Below are 20,211 nucleotides of genomic sequence, written 5' to 3'. Positions count from 1 at the left end.
CCTCTTCTTTTGGGACTCGTAGCAGGAATTTTATTTCTGATCCTTCTGCTCTGATATGGCAAGCCAAGCCACAGACAAAATTCCAGCTACAATGGAAGAAACGATTCTAGCAATACGCTACCGAGACCGAATCACTAGAGTTCTCGGCTTTGCCCGGCTAAGAGATCTGAGTGCAACCTGTTTTCTTTCATTCAGACCAATCTGGCAAGATTGCATCTTACCTGTGCTTCGATATCAGCTATGCGGAGAAGAATGCGTGTTGGACGTCTGTCTTACACTACCATCAGCAGTACCTATGGATATCGATACTTTGCTTGGTTCGGTAACGGCTCATGCATCGTGTTGTCCCCAGCGGCTACCTATTCTGATGACGGCATTCGTTGAGACTTCACCATTACGATTAGGTGGCGGTGAAGTACGAGATGAAAGCAGCACCACACAGGTACAACCTTCTGTGAGCATTGCTGATCCCGACATCGATGATGGCAATGATTCTCACATATGCACTATTGCAGCTTTTTCGAACTTGGTCAAACTCTCACCTACTGTTGTAGACCAATTTTTCGCAACCCTGTCTGATATGATGTTCTCTCCTAACAACGAGAATAACTTTTAAAAACCAACGAGCACATAGCGTTCCCTGAACTCTGAATTCGGCCATCAGTTTTTGATAAACAACACTACTGAAAACAATTGGAACAATTTTTTCCCCTGAAAGCGAAATTATTTTTTCCACTTCCAAAATAATTACCTTTTTTTGGCACATGGTACTCTGCTTAAAGTAGAACTATTCTTAGAGAACAGAACTTCTATTTTTGGAGACTCTAGAGACAATATTTTACCTCAGCCTCTAGCACATGTACAGTATTTTGTAAATATGTGATGAAATGGTCTCGACCTTCTTTTCTGTATTAAGAGCCATTTCATAAATGTAATTTTCGCAATTCATTCAGCCGATATTTATATATGCATTATCTGAATGATACAACTGCTTGAAAAACGTACAGTATAAATACTCATTTTCGTGTATTTACCATATACCATTTCAAATGCTATCTATGTATTTTGGGGTGGGTTGGAAAACACACATGCATCGTTATATGTTTAGTATTGCTTAGTATATAGTAATGATAGACATTAATACGTGGAGTGGGTGTTGGGAATGTATCTAGTACCCTATTTAAATATCCCTGATTCATGCCCTTATGTGGTTATAACAAAACATATCCTTATAAAGGCATAAGAATCATGTCCATATTTAGTCATAGCCCATGCAGTCCAAATACGGCAAGGCTACTCCCATAGACTCCTAGAAAGTACAACGCGTTCTTTAAACAACAACTTCCAGCAGCCCGGGAATTCCCCCTGCTTTTGTTTTGATTTGCACAAGAACTCCTGGAGTCCAGAAAGAACTGTAAGTTCTTAGTGACGTCTTATGTCCAACCTTACGTCAAACCCGGCACCTTCCAGGTATAAATATACCGACGTTGCCTTAAGCAAACACACGGTGGTTTGGAGCGAAGCGGCTATCTACTTGCCCGACGCCCAGCTGATGCGTGTGCTGAAGGAAGCCGACCCTCCCATTTGACGCACTGAGAGAAACGCTGTCTTTTCTCTTGCCGAGAAATCCAGCTCCGGTGTTTCCAGTCACCCTTGCGGGTTGCTGGGAGATCGAGTCCTGAGAGAGAGAGATACAAGACCTCCTTCACTCTAGAACCAAGGTACGGAGCTGATTAAAACCTTAAGAGAATTCTTGATTCAGATTCTTGGCAAAAACCAACTTAACTTAAACTGCAACTTACTTACTCCTTCCACGTGTTAGGCTTAGGTCAGGTACACCGGGGTAGGCGTATCTCAGAAGCACCAGTTGAGTAAGTTTAGTCAATGATTTTATGTATGTATATATTTTATCCGTTTTAAAGTATCATATGGCTCAGAAACCATATCAATGCTTTTACAGTATTATTTCATAATACTACTTTTACTGTACACACTTTACTTCATGATAAGTATTGCAATTGTCAGTCCTACGTCTAAACTGCTGTTTATGTTAGTCCAATGTGCAGAGCATATTGGGAATATAGGAACTACACTAAAAAGACATGGCTTGGCAGTTGGGGCTGGACTATTCCCATGAGGCACAGGGTCAGAATGATTTGCATGTCTGAACTGGGGTGGTGGAGTGAACCAAGATCTGCTCTGCCAAGATCACATTCGGTTGCTCATGTGCTTCCGAGGCTACATTGGCTGCCAGTCGATTGTCGCATCGAGTTTAAAGCACTGTGTTACTCCCAGAGGATTCTGGCTACTCCATCTGCTGGAGTACTGTGCGCCGAGCCGTCCACTGCGTTCTGCCGATCTTGCATTGGTCCGTGTCCCACGCATCTGGAGAGCGAGGGCCGGTGGTCGTTCCTTTGGCTACCTGGCCGCAAAACTCTGGAACTCACTCCGTTTTCCCATGAGAGTCACATCGAATCATCTGGCTTTTCGCAAAACCTTAAAAACCTGGCTTTTTCCCTGTAAGTAGCCTATCTGCGGGTATTCACTACTGGCTCCGGTCCTTGGGGTTTCTGATAGCGCTGGGACGCCTCGCCGCTGGGGCAGCTATGCGCTCTATAAAACCGAAAATAAATAAATAAATAAATGGCCATGTCTGAACTGGGGTGGTGGAGTGAGCTAAAGAATGATGATGGATTAAACCCAGATCAGTTGACTGGGGGTGGGTGTTTGATTTGCTCAAGCGCTCTGTCCATCATCCCCTTTGGTATCGCTTTGTTCGCCCTAAGTTGGCAGGGTATGCCCAGACGTGGGTGCCTTGCTCACTTTGCCACTGGATTCAAGATAGCCTGGCTGATGAGGGTTATGAACCCGAAACCGGTCCCAGGATGCTTGTTTCCGGGCCAGGGAAGACATGGCTTGGCAGTTCGGGCTTAACTCTTCCCATGAGGCACAGTGTCAGACTGATTTGCATATGGCCATGTCTGAACTGGGGTGGTGGAGTGAGCTAAAGAATGATGATGGATTAAACCCAGATCAATTGACTGGGGGTGGGTGTTTGATTTGCTCAAGCGCTCCATCCATCATCCCCTTTGGTATCGTGGAGCGCCCCCGAGCAGAAGGACTCACCGGCTGGGATGTCGGTTTAGTGGCCGCAGGGCAGGGTTGTGAGTGTCCGGACTCCACGCGACGTGAAGCAGGCAGCACAGGCCGGGCCCGATAAGCAAGCAGTATCTAGGGCCTGGTCTCCACGAGGCACCGAACTCAGGCACAGCCAGGTCTAAAAACAGCGATGTGCAGCCCAAAAGATGGCCCAAGCAGAGGTGAGTCGCAGTAGTGGGGTCTCAGATAGTAATGTGCAATGAGTCTGCCGGATGGTGAAGGATTACAGGCTTGGCCGGCAGAGCCCATCTGGCAGCCGGCTAAGCCAAGCCCCCCTCCCATTGTGTCACCCACTTAAGTAGCCCTTTAACCATGTCTTATGCCTGCCGCTCTGCCATTTTGACCTGGCAAAATTAACCTTTTGCTAGGCCCAAACCTTCTCTTTAATACATGTAAGTCACTTCTAGGAGAGTCCCTGGACAGCCCAGATTGCAGAGTGGCGGGTATTTTGTACACGTCATGTTTATAAAAAAACTCTTACATTTGCTTTTCACTACAGCAGACCTATCTCTCCCATAGGGTAACATTGGAGTTGCCTTATTACATTATTAAAGTGTAATTTACAAATAGAAAGAGAAAAACAGTTAATTTTTGGTGTCTCTGGAATTCTAATTTTAAATCCTAACTTATGATGAAGTAGGATTTTAAATTACAATTCTGAAAATGCCACTTTTAGAAAGCTGAATGAAAAAGAAAACTAAGACAAGTGTCCTAGACACAGGATGCACTACTGACATTGACTGAAGTAGTGTAAACCATTTAGATTGAATTGGTAAACAAATTTCAACACTGTGTGACCATGGACTAAATACAGAAGCAACTATTTAATTTTGAGGACAGGATGGGTTAGCACACACTCATTATTTTGTTTTTTATTGTTTCGATTGATAATGTTTTTGTATTGTGTTTTATGCATACTCCATCTAGTATGTTTGCAGTATAAGATGGACCTTTTCCCATTTGCATCATTATTGTTAACCATTTTTGTGCTGTAAGTTATGCACATTTCTCCGTTATGTGTTTCAATTTCAGTATGGATTGTTTTTTCCATGTACAATGTAACAATCTGTTTAATGATTCTTGTATTATCTGACACGTTGAGGACACAATGGGTCAGCACAAATTCATTATCTTGTTTATTATTGTTTTGATCGTTTATGTTCTTGTATTGTGTTTTAAGTATACTCCATTCAGTGGTCCACTGTGTACAGTTTAACCATTGCATATGGGTGTAGTGTAAGATGTACACATAGACTGCATCATCGCTGCTAACCATTTTTCTTTTTGCTGTGAGTTATTCACATTCCTTAAGTTGTACATTTCCGCATTACATGTTTCCACTTTATTGTGGATTGTTTTTACATGTCCACATACAGTGTAACAAGCGTTGTCAGTACTGTTTATAATTTTAAACCTAGCTGAAGTGATACAGTGTGTCTTTTTTGGTTTGCCACATTGTTTCACTTTGTTTTTCTTTGGTGGGTTACTTTTTGTCTCTCTCACTGTCTAACTTTATTGTTCGTAGTTTAAACAGTCTTGCACCAGTCCTCTTTTAATGTTTTGTAGTCACAAGGTGGCTTTCTTACATAATTTCCGTGCTTTTTAAAATCAGCGTGGCATCCATTCGAGGATGCGGATTACCTTGTTTCTTTGCTGGTTTGGGCAGACGGATACGGTGAGTTAAGCACTCACGTTCCCTTTGTTTTTCTGACATTGATGATCATTTTTATTTATTTCTGACTTCGTTCCTTCCCGCACTTGTTTACTAACAGACTTCACGCTTTTGGAGATCTCTGTTCCTGATAGCTGGACCGGTTGTCATCCGACCGTGCCATTCGGAGGAATCGGTTGTAGTTTATTTCCTTACTCATTTTTTTGTTGTACGGGTTGCTTCATTTTTCATGCATGGCATGTTCATATGCACATTTCAGATGCTTATTCATTTTGGCACTTTTACAGCTTTTATGTAACCCTTACATACGACTACAGTTTTTTTGGTTTTACGCACATTTGTTTTCCATGGAGATGGTGTTCTTTGTTTCTCTCATGGTTTGTTTCACTCTTCTTGTGTTTCACTCTTTGCTCTTTACTGTTGGCTGACATTGCTGCTGTTTTGCCCTCATTGGGCCCTGCATATTGTGACGCTCTATCTAATTTTTGACACTCTTTATCTACTTTTTGATGTCCTACTTACGGTGTTGTTCGGTCATTTCAGAATTTATGACACAAACCTATTATGTTTGTCTGATTGTAGCAATTTTTGTTTGTGGATTCCCTTGACGAAGGGCAACTGTAAATGCCTGAAATTCATTTGGAATTTGTTTAACTATCGTGGGAATTGTTAAACCACCATTCAGTCTATGCAGAACAGCTTTTACTTGTGATGGACTTGTGTTTGCTCAATAAAAACTATTTAGCAACATTCAGCGCTCCAGTGATGATTGCATGATGGACATTTTGCATTGTGATTGTTGCTTCTGTATTTAGTCCATTGTCACACAGTGTTGAAATTTGTTTACCAATTCAATTAAATGGTTTACACTACTTCAGCGAATGTCAGTAGTGCATCCTATGTCTAGGACACTAGTATTAGTTTTCTCTTTCATTTTGAACAGTGTGGCTGGGCAGAGCCTCCTCACAGGGTGCACACTTTAGAAAACTAGTCTACTCTGAGTGCAACCCAGCTGTCTTGTCGTTTTTATACTTTTAGAAAGCTGGCATTTTCCTGCCTCAGCCATTTGGTCACATGACTGGTTATAGTTGTCATCGTAGACAACCACACGCAATGGGATTTCAGGTGTGACTAGAAGGGCCATAGCTGGCAGGATGGGAGGGAGGAGCTGGACACAGTCACACTTACAACTGAATAGACTGATCCACACAAAGGGCCTAATGAACCTGAAGTGTCACTCCCGCCAGCTTGGAGCTAGGGCAGGGAGGCAGGGAATTCCTTGCCCTTCTAAGCAACTGTCTAGAATCTTCTCCCATCTTCCAGAACTAGGGCACCAGGGTATAAAAGATGAATCTCAGACACCACTACTTCAGTACACTTCTGGACTTGTGGATACTTTGCCAAGAAGAAGGACTGATGTGCAGCTGTGTGTTTCTGTGTGGACTTCTTCCTTGCTGGGCTGACCCTCTTGCCTGGGTGACAAGGACTGGACCTGCATCACTTGAACCCAGAACCCAGAGTGACTGGCCACCTTATATGAAGACTCAGGAACATAACAGGCTTACTCCAACCTTGCATCTGTACCTGGACTCTGCCATCTGTGATTTCTTCCTGCCAAGTGGTACCACCCAGTCCTGGGCCATTGGAAGTGGGCCTAACATGATCTGCCAGCCTCTGTGGTACCAGCAGTAATGACGCATCTCCTCTGCTGCACTGATAACCACGTGTAAAACTGATGCATCACTACTCCTGCGTGGATTGGACATTGCTAAGGTTCGCATTGCCACTGCAGCCCATATCACATTCAGAACTACCACTGCGTGATGCATCCTTGCCGCAGGGTCTCACATCCCAAGTCGCCGGCGGCCTTGACAGTGTGTTATATGGTTCCTACAAATATAGCAGGACTTTGAATTAGATCAACATGAACTTTAGAAATAGGGACTCAGTCCACATTTATCATCAGTGCCTCGACGATGATCGCATGTTAAATGGTTTCTACAAATATAGCAGGACTGTGAATTAGACCAAAACAAACTTCAGAATATAGGAAGACAGTCCACAGATATCATCAGTGAGGGTTGGTGGGTTTAGAAGTATCTCATAGTACACCATGTAACCCATAAACCAAAGAGGGTAACAGATGTTGGTGGCAACCTCAAACATGAAAATCTGATTTGTAAGGAATCCGTGGAAACAGATGTAGCCCTGGTGCTTGTCACATGTGCATACACAAGGTGAGAACAAGAAAAATGCCACAATGCATTTTCAAACATTTATTGAAATGATCATATTCTTGCATAACAATCTTGAGCTGCAATTATCAGAAAGATGAGATATGTTACCATAATCAGCATTGCCAGAATGGTAAACAGGATGAACATTTCAATCATGTTAATTGTTTCTAATGTTTGCCTCCTCCTATCTGTACCTACACTATACTAAGAGAGCATAGCATTACCAATATTCCGCCACATCAGTTGGGATACTCTAACCCCCATACCTTGGTCTTAAGTGTCATGAAGCTGGTCGCAGTGCACAGGTTATCTTCCTTAGCAGGATGGAGGTCGGAGTCAGCAGGGTGCATCTCAGGCACAGTCTGCAGTGGTTAAGTGATAATTCCCAATATGGAAATGCTCCTCTCAAAGAATGTTAGCTTTGTCTCCCCTTGGTTGTGAAGGAGACATACTCACTAAAAGCTATCAAGGTAAAGCATTTAACAGGCTTAATATCATATACCATAAAAGCTTCATAATGCAAGCACACTAAAGCCATTAAAAATGTAAATGAAAAGATTCATGCAAACTACTTACAAAACAATAAAAACAATTCATAGAAAAAGGCAGAATTAAAAAAGGTCTTCTGAGGCATCCATATTACAGGACAGTAGCCTGGAAATGTCCTCCTTGTCCAGAAAGTAATTTGGGTCCTGGAAGGAACCCGTATCCGCAGACGACAGATCCACCTTAGCCTGAATAGAAAGTTCCAAAGAACCAGCTTGGTCAGTACCAGTCCCATCAGCAAAGGCCAAAGGGGGGAGTGCTAGAAGTGTAGCCTCAGACGAGGAACCAGATGCCCAAGGACCCTGAAGCAGAAGCACCTGTCCAATCTAGCAGAGGCACCTTATAACAAGCATTTTGCAACAATGGTAGCAACAAAGAACAGCACTGGAGATGTATCCTCATTGGATACATGAGCGGATACATGTCCATAGTTTGTGCCAATTGTGTAACAAGGCATATATAAAGTGCACATACAAAAGAGCGCCACAGGCAGGTAAACACAGGCTGTACACTCTGAAACCACACAGGCCGGAAAGACCAAGACAAGTTGTCATTTAATTCCAGTAACAGAGACAATCCAAAGTACTGCACCATGTGTTCACGGCACAGATTGATGTTTCACTATTCTACTAACATTTAAACTTGCTCTGCAACATGCATTGCAGAGCAACACAAATAGAACAAAAACAGCAATTAAAATAAGAGCAAACAAAACCAAAGGATTACCGCCAAAGCCAAAAACAATTGAAAAGAACGAATGGATAAAGGACGGAATCACTCCAAGGACAGTCTGGAATGCTGAAACAAATTCAGAACCTATCAGTTAAAAACACCAGCAGTGTTGGAAACATTGATAATACAGTTCACTAAAATGTAGCAGCAAATTAGTGCACAAAATGAGTGTACAGAGGAGTATCTTGCAACTTGGAGATCAAACGTTTCTCAGCCAGATGTCAGTGCAAAGTCCCTTTGAAACAATAAGACATTGAATCTGCTTAGTGAATCAAAGTTAGCAAATGTAATTGGGCCTTTTGGCAATAAGGCAAGTTTCCCAGCCGTGTTTGTGGGTGGATATAATACATTCATACAGCGAGTCACAACCTTGGAAATTGTTAAAATGTAGGGGACACATGACTTCACTCCACAACCTTGGTCAGTCAGAATCAAGTAACTTCCACTTAAAAGTAACACAAAAACTGTCTTGATCCTGGAAACAGGAGCTTCCTTCAAATAACACACCAAATTGGCCATAGAATCATTGCACACTCCATGCAGGGTTATCTGTTTACAAAGTAACAATTGGCTTACAGCCTTTTCGCAGCTTCTTGCTGTGAAATCTTCCAAAGTTCATTATATCTAGCATATATGAAAAGTTTGGAACTGGGAGATCTAGGGCCTAATAAAAAATTCTGCAAGTTCATATTGTCTGAAAGATGGATTAAATGTTGCTTAACAGCAGACAATGTGGATTATTCTAGCCATTACTGGTATAACTTACATACAGTATAGGTAGTTACTACACCTGAATGTTGTGACTGGATGTATCTGAGGTCTGATCTGCTAGTTTTAAAACCCTTAGAGGAGTTTAGAAATGTGCATTACATTCATTAGTGCCAAGGGGCCACAGAAACTACCTATTTGAACCGTAAAGTGAAGAGTTTCATGCTCCATTCCGCCCCATCTCATCAAGTAGCTGCTCTGTACAGTTAATGTGTTGTTGCTAATTTTTAAATCGTGCACCCTGGGGAATTCTAGGTGTATTTAAATTCTTAGCATTAGCTTGTCCAATACACATAGGGCCTGATTATGATGCTTGGGGTAGGGCCGCCGATATTACCCTGGTGGTGGTCCGACTGCTGACAGTTCCTCGGTCTTACCTCTATATTTGGGTGGTGGAAGTAGGTCCAACATCAGCCCGAAGCCACACCACCACCACTTCAGGATACTGGATCCAGATGGTGTAGTGGTTGGATGAGTGCCAGGGAATGGTGACAGTGCCAAGGAAGGCACCACCATCAGTATTACAATGTCCATTTCAGACAACCTTTTCCTGCCAGGAACTCTGCCATAGAAAGGTTGTAGGAAAGGAGGCAAAGGGGCCTCAAACAGGGCCCGGCCATCGGAGCCCCTGTAAAAGTGTTCCTGAGGGTGCTTGTGATACCCCCTTCAGTGATACTGATCTCCTTTCCCCATGTGCCATGCACAACATGGCGCATGGCACAGAGTGCACGGATGTTCAGGAGGTCCTGCAGAGCAGTGGAATGCTGCACCATTGTACTGAAAACTTTGGACTGTGAACCTGGCAGTTTTATCGCAATACATTAGTCTGACTGTTGCATGGTCATCGGGCGATCTCCTGACTGTGGCAATGGCTGTCGCCAGTCCAACCTCCAGCATCCTAATCTTGTTCATACTTTGTTGTACCATTGTTAGAAAAGGGAGTCTCTAGTTGGCAATCGTCTGCACCTTTGTCCAAGTAGGGACTATTCTTTCTAGTCAGGGTAAGGGTGTTACACTCCTAAAATAACCCTTGCTCACCCCCTTGGTAGCTTTGCACAAGGAGTCAGGCTTATCTTAGAGGCATTGTTTTAATCATTTGGACATAACCAACAGTAATACAATGAAAAAACTACAAGAGGACAACACACCAGTTTTAGAAAAATATCCAATACTTTCCATATTTTAAAACAAGACCAAATGATAAGAGTACAACATATAGTACTTAAAAATATATACTTTACAAGATATCCTTTAAAATGGCAGAAATGTCTCCAAAACTCAGTTCTTCTGAGTCGGTAGCTCCGTCCGGGGCTACCGCGATACTGAAAGCAACAGAATCCAACAGTTCCATCTAACCCTGTCAGTTGGGTGTGTCAGCAGACTCGTAAACAGTACCATTTGCGTTGCGACCGACATGGTGCTAGCTGGTTCCGGCAACCGTCGCGGTTGCAAGGGGAAGTGAAACAGTGATGGTTGTTCAGCGGCGTCAGTGAGACTAGGGCTATGATGCAGAGTGAGGCAGTGGTAATTGCGGTGCTGGCAGGTGACAGTGCAAATCACAGAGCCGGTTAGCCATAGCTAGTGTCGGTTAGCCCAGACTGCCGTGTGGGATGAGGCGGTGCATCATGAATCTTACGAACAGTGCCTCCAGCCATGATGCAGTCATGGGTGTTGAAGTCAGCAGGCAGCGACAGCATTGGTGAGACCAGGGTGGCACAGTGAAGGGAGGCAGTGCAGAGTGCAGTGCCCACAGGGCATGGTGCAAGCGGTGGCTCGGCGGTGGCAGTGACGGTCGTTGTCAGTGAGACGAGGGTTGTGGTGCGAGATGCAGCGATGCCCTCTGCAGTGCCTTCAGGACATGGAGCCAGTGACGGAGTTGGTTGCTTTTCCGTTTTTTGTAGCAACTGAAACATCGAATGCAGAAGAGGTACCAAGAGGTTGGTGAAGTCTTTGCAGTCCATGAGACTTCAGAACAGGAGGCAAGCTCTACTTTAAACCTTTAGAGATACTCAGCACAAGTAAAGAAAGTTCAGTCCAGTCCGCTCGCTGCCCATGGCAGAAGAAGTAACTGCAGGCCAACCCAACAAAGCAACAACACAGCAAAGCGGTGGAAGTCCTCCTGGCAGCTCTTCCAGCTCTTCTTCTTGGCAGGTTCCTTGATTCCAGCAAGTTCTTTGAAGTCTTTTATCTCCCTGAGACTTCCAAAAGGAGGCAAGCTCTACTTCAAGCCCTTGGAGAAACCTCTAACAGCAGGATAATGAAAGTGCAATCCAGTCCTTTCCTTGTCCAAGGCAGAAGCACCAAGTAGCAGGCCAATACAGCAGAGCACACAGCAAAGTGACAGTTCCTCCTGACAGCAGTTTACAGCTCTTCTTCCTGGCAGGTTCCTTAGTTCAGCAATAATCTCAGGTTCTGGGGTCTGGGCCCCAAAATTTATACTCAGATTCTCTTTGTTCTTTTGGGCAGTGACTGTCTGTGCTCAGTCCAACCTAGTTCTGTCTTCTCTTGTCCAGCTTCCCAGCAGGAGGTGGAGACAGCATTATCCAAGGAAGAAAGGGCCTATTTAGGTGCAAGGGAAATTTCCTCCCACCACTCTAAATGCAGACCAGGTGCTAGTGAAAACTCCCCCACAACTCAGAATGCAAGCCAGGTCTATTCAGCCTAGCTTTGACTCACGCAGGAATGGCAGGACACACATCAACCCCCCAGTGGTTGTCTGAGAGAATGAATATTCCCAGCCCCAGCCACTCCAAAGCCAGACAGTCAATCCACAAACCAGCAGAGGCACACAGAATGGTTATGCAAGAAAATACCCACTTTCTAAAATTGGTATTTTCAAACACACAATATAAAAATTATCTTTACTAAAAGATGCATTTTTATATTATTAGTCCTGGCATACTAAACTCCTTCTTCCTATCTTGTCCCAAAGGGCAGTTATAAATATGAGATGTTATAAGTAAACTTCCATTCTGTCCTATGGTAGTGAAAAACAAACTACACTGTATTTCACTATCAGGACATGTCACACACACCAGTACATGTCCTACCTTTCAAATACAAGGCACCCTGTCACAGGGGTAACTTGGATCTACCTTAGGGATGTCTTACATGTAAGAAAAGGTAAGGTTAGAGCCTGGCAAGTGGGTGCACTTGTCACGGTAACATGGCAGTCACAACTGCGCACAGACACTGCAATGGCAGGTCTGAGAACCCTTTGAAAAGGTGCTTGTGTGGGTGGCACAATCAGTGCCTCAGGCCCACTAGCAGTATATGATTTACAGGCCCTGGACACACACACTGCACTGTACTAGGGACTTAGTAGTAAATCAAATAAGCCAATTATGGAAACACCAATCCATAATAACAATTCACACAGAAAGCATATGGACTTAAGCACTGAATAGCAGTGATAAAGTGCCCAGAGTTCTAAAACCAACAAAATAGGGTCAAAGCCAACAGGCCAAAACACAAAAATGTCTGGGGGTAAACCAGCTGAAAAAGCCAAGTCTAACAACCGTTTTATTAAAAAACATCATTTGTCTTGGGATATAACAAGCTGCAATTAAGGCATCAATGCCATGGGCCTGCCAATGTCTTGTACCGCAAATGGATTTCAAATTGATATTGTTTTTCCAATAATCATAACCTTAGACAGTCCATCTGGAAACAAAATAATCCGAATAGATTAATTTTGTTTGCGTCAGCATGTTTTTCCTTGCTTGAGAAGAGCTAAGTTGGAAATAAAATGAAGCTAGGTCTGCGGAGACATGACTTTATTTTGTTGCCCTCATTTTGCCAAATATCCTGATGGGATGACTCTCTTCTATCTATGTCTTGTTTTGGGGAACTGGGCCGGAGACCATAGAACTAGACCGGAGACCATAGAACTAGACCATTGCACAATCGCCCACAAGTATACTGCTATTTCCAATTCCATCTCCGCACTCACTTTACCAAACCTTGAAATAAAGAGATAATGCGGAAACATGACTAGTAAAGTAAGGAAGTAAGGAAACTTTTTAAAATACTGTTGAGGGCTCCCTAGAAGTGGTGTCAGACAGTGTTCCCATTGTGTATAGTTAAAAACAGCAATTAGGTATGTGTATGTAGTGATGAGCATAACAATGGCAGCAAAACATTTCAACATAGTTTGCCAAATTTAAATACAAATCCTTGTTTTCAAATAATGTATAGCATTTTAATTCGGATAACATGTTGGGCACAGTCACAACATCTCATTCCGCAGGTATTGAACCTGGGGTTATTTTATCGACCATAGCAACTTTAAAAACATATAGAATTTGTAAAGTTTCTGTGGGACCAAAAATGTCATGAAGGAGCTTATCCCAAGTTATACCATCATAGACAGGAATACGGTGATATTTACAAGGCCAAGTCTCTTCTGACCTTATGTGAGGAGGAATGGGGTGCAAGTACTTCAGCTACCAGTTCTGGAGAGCAACACACTGGGAAATAGTGTCCATTTAGCAGCAGAAAAAATACTGTAACAAATCCAATCCAGATGACAAAGAAAACCAAGGAAAGGAAAATCCAAAGGTAGTACCATGGAAAAACTGGATAACGCTGTTTAAACCAAGAAAACAGTTCATGTGTACTATGCAAGGTAGAGTTTGAAGAGTTAGAAGGAAACTCATCAATGTCGGCAAAGTTACAGGAGGCAGGTTGAACAAAAACAGGAACCTCATTGGGCAAAGTAGTGCATGTTGGTAACTCCAAAGGTGGTTGATAATATAGAATATCATTGTTTGATGCCGCAGTAGAAACAGACAAAAGTGTATTTTCAACATCAGAAGTCCCCTTCCAAGAAGTACTTACATTTGGACTGCTTTCTGAATATTGAGGGATCTCTTGCAGAGTAGGCAGGGAAGATAATGAACTACCCAGATATCCCCGTGGCCTACTGTGTTAGACTAGCCACATGATGTAGCTTATTCAACTCAATTGAAACTTTTTGTTTCTGTTTACAACCAGCAAGCAGTGGCAAAATCACAGTTCAAGTACATTGAACAGCAAGCACAGATAACGGGGCACAGTAAGATGGTCTGAATTCACTTCTTTCTGTAATCTTCTCCCGGACTAGATCCCAAACTTTGGGCATTCAGTCAGAAGTCGCTGGTTGCTCCTTCAATTCATCATTAGCAGAACGTTTAGTATTCACATTCTAGAGGTCCTCTCAGAAGTAAGTCTTTCCTGTAAGATAGCAAAATATTCATTGATGTCGAAGTGTGCATCTCCATACAGGTGATGAATCCAACTACGAATTGAACCTAATACTCTAGCTGTTCAGAATTGATTTATGTCAAGGTTTATCTGCTCCACTATTGAATTTCCCACAGGATGATGGCAAAAGGAATAATGCACAGCAACACTCAGAGTTCACATTGTATCCCGGTAAGCGTTAAAGGCAAACGCCAGTCCCTGATCCGAGTGGAATGCTGCTACTGCATATGTTTATATGAAGACTTGAACATCTTTAATAACCATTCGAGCATCAGCCGATCGTTGTGACAACACCAATAGGAATCAAGAACATATATCAACAGCCAATAAAATATCGGAATTCAGTGGTTTGCAGTGGTCCAAATAGATATAATTTAGTTGTCTGTGGTGGGCAAGCAACAGTGGAACTTTTTATGTGTTGATAAATATCACAGGCCATATTGTTTAGTATGTTTATAGAGACCCTGCCACCTGTAGCATTTCTGAAGCAAAGAAACTGTAGCCACCACACCAGAATGGGTGGATGCTAAGCCTTCATGTTCACCAGGTATTAGCTATAACCTGCGGTCCAGGTTGGGTATTATTTAATTACCCACCCTGGGATTACAGGCAAATAGAATGTTTTGGTCACCCAACAGATAGAAGTATTTTTTGGGAAAGTTTTACATAGGGGTGCGCCACGAACCAAAGCAGTGACTGCATCCTTATTGTTCTCATCTCTTCTCATATATGAATGAGTATTTGCAGCCACTAAGACTGTCTGAACTGCTGTTTTGGCAGCTTCATCAGCCAATGAATTCCCAACTCATTGATAGCCCTATGTGTGAATAACATAAGGCCTTTGTAGAGCATTTTTAAGAGCTATCACCTTTCCCTAAAGCAACTTATGCTTGTAGTGTTACATTTAGAGTCTCTGAATGCATGCACATGCCAATAGTGCAAATTATTATTATAGGTCTGGACACAGTAATAGGAATTATATGCTATAAGTGTCGGGAATTCAGAACTCATATTCTGCAGTGGCAGAACCAAAGTTTTCAGTTTAGCCAGTTGAGCGGTACTGTTCCCTAAATGTTTTGTATTATTTTGTGCCTGAACATCACCATCTTTATGACACCCATAATGGCAGCACATGCTGCTGAATAAATATGGTTAGTAGTAACCGCAGGCTGGGCTGAATCATCAGTTTAGATTATAAAATCATACTGGTCTACGACATGGGGTATTCTTGTTCATACTGGAGAAATTCCTGTCTTCCTAATGTAGGGTCAAATACATAATCTACATCAGTAGATGTCAAGGAGGTGACCCACTGGATCCATCTTGAATGTAGGGTTTTAGTGTTAGGAATGCTTGCTTTTGTCACAGCCTCTAAGGTGGAAATGGGAGAAACCACAATTTCGCATTTCCCCTCAGCCAATATATGCTCCTTAAGGACAGCCATTTGAAGTGCAGTCAGAATTTTTCTATCAATCCAAAATGCATTTCTGCACTAGAATACAAATGCAATTTATATGTAATCGTCACTGTTTGTCCTTAATTAAAGGTGACTTATGTATAGCCTGTAGATCTGCAATGATGCAGATCACTAAATTAGTTTTGTTTACAAAAGTGTGCAAGTGTTTGGATGCAAAAATGTCTGTTTGCAATGATTTGAGAACAGTAATATGTCCTGAAATCCAGTGTTTGACAATATTAAATCGTACAGCGGTTTAACCCATTGTGCGTAAATCTGGTATGAATGTTCTACCAAAGTTAAGACTGCAAACACAACAATGATGGACAGCCGGGCTGATGAGAGGTGTTAATTCGAAACCGGGCCGGTCCTCGGATGCTTGTTTCCGTTCTGGGAAGGACATGGCTTTTGTAGTTCAGACTGGACTGTTCCCATGGGGCACAGGGTCAGCGCTGATTTGCATATCGCCATTGTCTAACCCAGGGTGGTGTGGAGTGGAAAAACGATGGATTTGGGCCCAGATCTTTGGACTGGGGTGAATGTGTGACATTGATCCACATTCTGTCCATCATTGTTGTGTTTGCAATTACCGCTCTAAGTGTACTGGGGATGCTCAGACGTGAGTCCCAGGCACTCCACACCACTGGAATCAAGCTAGCCGGGCTGATGAGAGGTGTTACCTCAAAACCGGGCCGGTCCTCGGATGCTTGTTTCCGTTCTGGGAAGGACATGGCTTTTGTAGTTCGGACTGGACTGTTCCCATGGGGCACAGGGTCAGCGCTGATTTGCATATCGCCATTGTCTAACCCAGGGTGGTGTGGAGTGGAAAAACGATGGATTTGGGCCCAGATCTTTGGACTGGGGTGAATGTGTGACATTGATCCACATTCTGTCCATCATTGTTGTGTTTGCAATTACCGCTCTAAGTGTACTGGGGATGCTCAGACATGAGTCCCAGGCACTCCACACCACTGGAATCAAGCTAGCCGGGCTGATGAGAGGTGTTACCTCGAAACCGGGCCGGTCCTCGGATGCTTGTTTCCGTTCTGGGAAGGACATGGCTTTTGTAGTTCGGACTGGACTGTTCCCATGGGGCACAGGGTCAGCGCTGATTTGCATATCGCCATTGTCTAACCCAGGGTGGTGTGGAGTGGAAAAACGATGGATTTGGGCCCAGATCTTTGGACTGGGGTGAATGTGTGACATTGATCCACATTCTGTCCATCATTGTTGTGTTTGCAATTACCGCTCTAAGTGTACTGGGGATGCTCAGACGTGAGTCCCAGGCACTCCACACCACTGGAATCAAGCTAGCCGGGCTGATGAGAGGTGTTACCTCGAAACCGGGCCGGTCCTCGGATGCTTGTTTCCGTTCTGGGAGGGACATGGCTTTTGTAGTTCGGACTGGACTGTTCCCATGGGGCACAGGGTCAGCGCTGATTTGCATATCGCCATTGTCTAACCCAGGGTGGTGTGGAGTGGAAAAACGATGGATTTGGGCCCAGATCTTTGGACTGGGGTGAATGTGTGACATTGATCCACATTCTGTCCATCATTGTTGTGTTTGCAATTACCGCTCTAAGTGTACTGGGGATGCTCAGACGTGAGTCCCAGGCACTCCACACCACTGGAATCAAGCTAGCCGGGCTGATGAGAGGTGTTACCTCGAAACCGGGCCGGTCCTCGGATGCTTGTTTCCGTTCTGGGAAGGACATGGCTTTTGTAGTTCGGACTGGACTGTTCCCATGGGGCACAGGGTCAGCGCTGATTTGCATATCGCCATTGTCTAACCCAGGGTGGTGTGGAGTGGAAAAACGATGGATTTGGGCCCAGATCTTTGGACTGGGGTGAATGTGTGACATTGATCCACATTCTGTCCATCATTGTTGTGTTTGCAACTACCAAAGTTAAGAAGCATAAAAGTGATTGTAGCTTTTTTGAATGTGTTCCATGGCTAGAGAAGAGCACTCTTCTTTAAGAAGAACACAACAAGGCTTCTGCCTTCATTTGATAATTCATATCTTAAAAATAGGACACTAACGAATGCAAACTTAGATTTTTTTTATTTAATTTGTAACCATGTTGAAAAAATCCTAAAATTATGCAATCCACTCTAGCCAAGTGCATGTTTAAATCATCAGCTGTCATCTGTGAGGTCAATGTCAATAACACATCATGCTTCTGAATCAATTTCTTGTAAAATTGGGGGTATATGGGCAGCCAACAGACCAGGACTGATCTTATACCCTTGCGGGAGTCAACAACAATTTCTTTGTGCCCCTAAAGTGGTAATGGCCATCAAATCTTTGCTTTCAGGTGCTATGTTTTGGCAGCAAAAAACACTGGAAATGGCAAATGTAGTTTTGCATTTTTTACAGACAATGTTGTTTATCAAATCTGTGCTATGTGAATTTTGTATTGGAAAGGTGCATGTACGACTGTTTAAATTCCTATAGTCTAAGGCTATCCGATAGGAATGATCCGGTTCGGCTACAGGAAATAGAGGATTATTCATAGTAAAGATGCATGGCGCAGGTATGCCTTGATATTCTAGTTGTGTTAGAATTTCTCTAACAGGTTGTCTAGCTTCATGCTTAATAGGGTATTGGGGTTGTACTTGCGGGCTGGACCTTATGGCTATCATAAGATAAGTTGAGTCCTTATCCCAGCCAACTTCATTGCACTATAACGCAGGAGCTTGTGCAAGAGCCCATTCTGTGGCATACACTTCTTCTACTTCCAGAGGCAACAAGAACTGAAAAGGATAGTAGTATTAGCTCCTCCCATTGTGGGACCTTCTAACAAACTCAGGATGCCAATCTACCTCTGCCAAGAAAATGTCATCAGCATTTGTTACATTTTAACAGAATATTACTTCAATTGTAATCATGCTGCCCTCAATTTGGCTGTCCAAATCATAAAGTCTGTCTGGAGGGCTAAGCTGCTGATCTGGCATTTCAACTTGAATACATTCATTAGTCAGTCTCACCACCAGAAACTCTTGAAGATTTTGGCGTACTATCATGACCTCTGCTGCGCTGTAGAGCAGGGTTTTTGCCCATGTCTTGTTCAGGAGAAGCATCCTGAGTATTTGTGGCATTTTTAGCAGAAAGTCCAGCCAATTTCTTCTATTTAAAATGTGTTTTTTGTTTTCACATACCGTTCTTGTCTTTGTTCGCCTCGTCCCACTCTCTGTGACTGTCTGTCTGAAGAGTCCTGAAAGGAACGAGAGGGGCACGTATCAGAATACTGATACCTCTCAAGCTGTTTAATTGTATCATGGTTACATAAATGATAGCATTTTTCAGTGTATTCCCTGTTTTCTGTTTATATTTTTCATATTTTTATCCCAGCGTTTTTCAGTAGACTTCGTATTCTGATTGGTAGTATCTAAATCAGATTTAGTTGTAAGTTTTGCCTCATCAGGCCTGTTTTCCAAATTGTCATGATCTATGGAAGCATAGGTCTAAGAAACAATTTTTGATAGCTTGCATTCCTGATTTGCTGCAGGATCAGTTGCTAGGTGTTGGCATACTGCCATCACTGCTGCCATCTATTTAATATTATTATAAATCATTGAGGGATCTGTGGCAAATTTGCCAATTAATTTCATACCCAAGTCCATGACAGGGGCTGCCCCATATTAATTAGAATGTATTTTAGCACTTCAGGCAAAACAGCAACTGATGGACTGCTGTGTGTTATTGTATATGTGGCAGGAAAAACAGTACCCCATGTCATGCAATCTCCAATTGGTGAAACCATACCAAGGACAAGATACATAGGGGCCCATTAGGATGGCGGGCAGATCGCCCCTGCCAGGCCGGCCGTAGCCACCTCCGGCCTGGCGGGGCGATCCGCTCGCCATCTTTGCCGGAATGACCCCCGCGCCATATTAGTATGGCTGGGGGGTCCGCGGCGGATGGAAAGACCGTCCGCCGCTTTTCTGCCCCGGTCGCCTTGCGGTTTATATGGTGGCGGTGTCTATGGGGGCCCTTTGCTGCCCCCAAGGACTTCAGGGTGGGTGGGGGGTGCACATGGGGGGGTACCTATGGTACCCCCTGCATTTCAAAGGACAATGTGGCAGGCACTGCGTGGTGCCCGTCATGTTGTGCTTTGAAATGCACAACATGTATTTTTGACATTGCGGTGGGCGGTGCATTCAAAATTGTTAAAATTACAGCATCCTAATTCCCCCCACGGGACCCCCGCCCTTATGGCGGGCGGTCCTGTTTACCGATAGGATTGCGGGCGGACAAAGTCGTCCTAAGGACTCTATATTTATCTTTTGGTCACTGCTTCAAGCTAATTTGTCATTTGTGAAATCCAAAACAGAATTGTCTCCCTTCGGTGGGTAACTTATCCATAATGGCATTAATAGTAACTGGACTAATTGC

Source organism: Lissotriton helveticus, chromosome 10, assembly GCF_964261635.1.
Source record: "Lissotriton helveticus chromosome 10, aLisHel1.1, whole genome shotgun sequence".
Classification (NCBI taxonomy): Eukaryota; Metazoa; Chordata; class Amphibia; order Caudata; family Salamandridae; genus Lissotriton; species Lissotriton helveticus.
The sequence above is the reverse complement of the archived record's forward strand: the minus strand, read 5'-3'. Positions refer to the sequence as shown.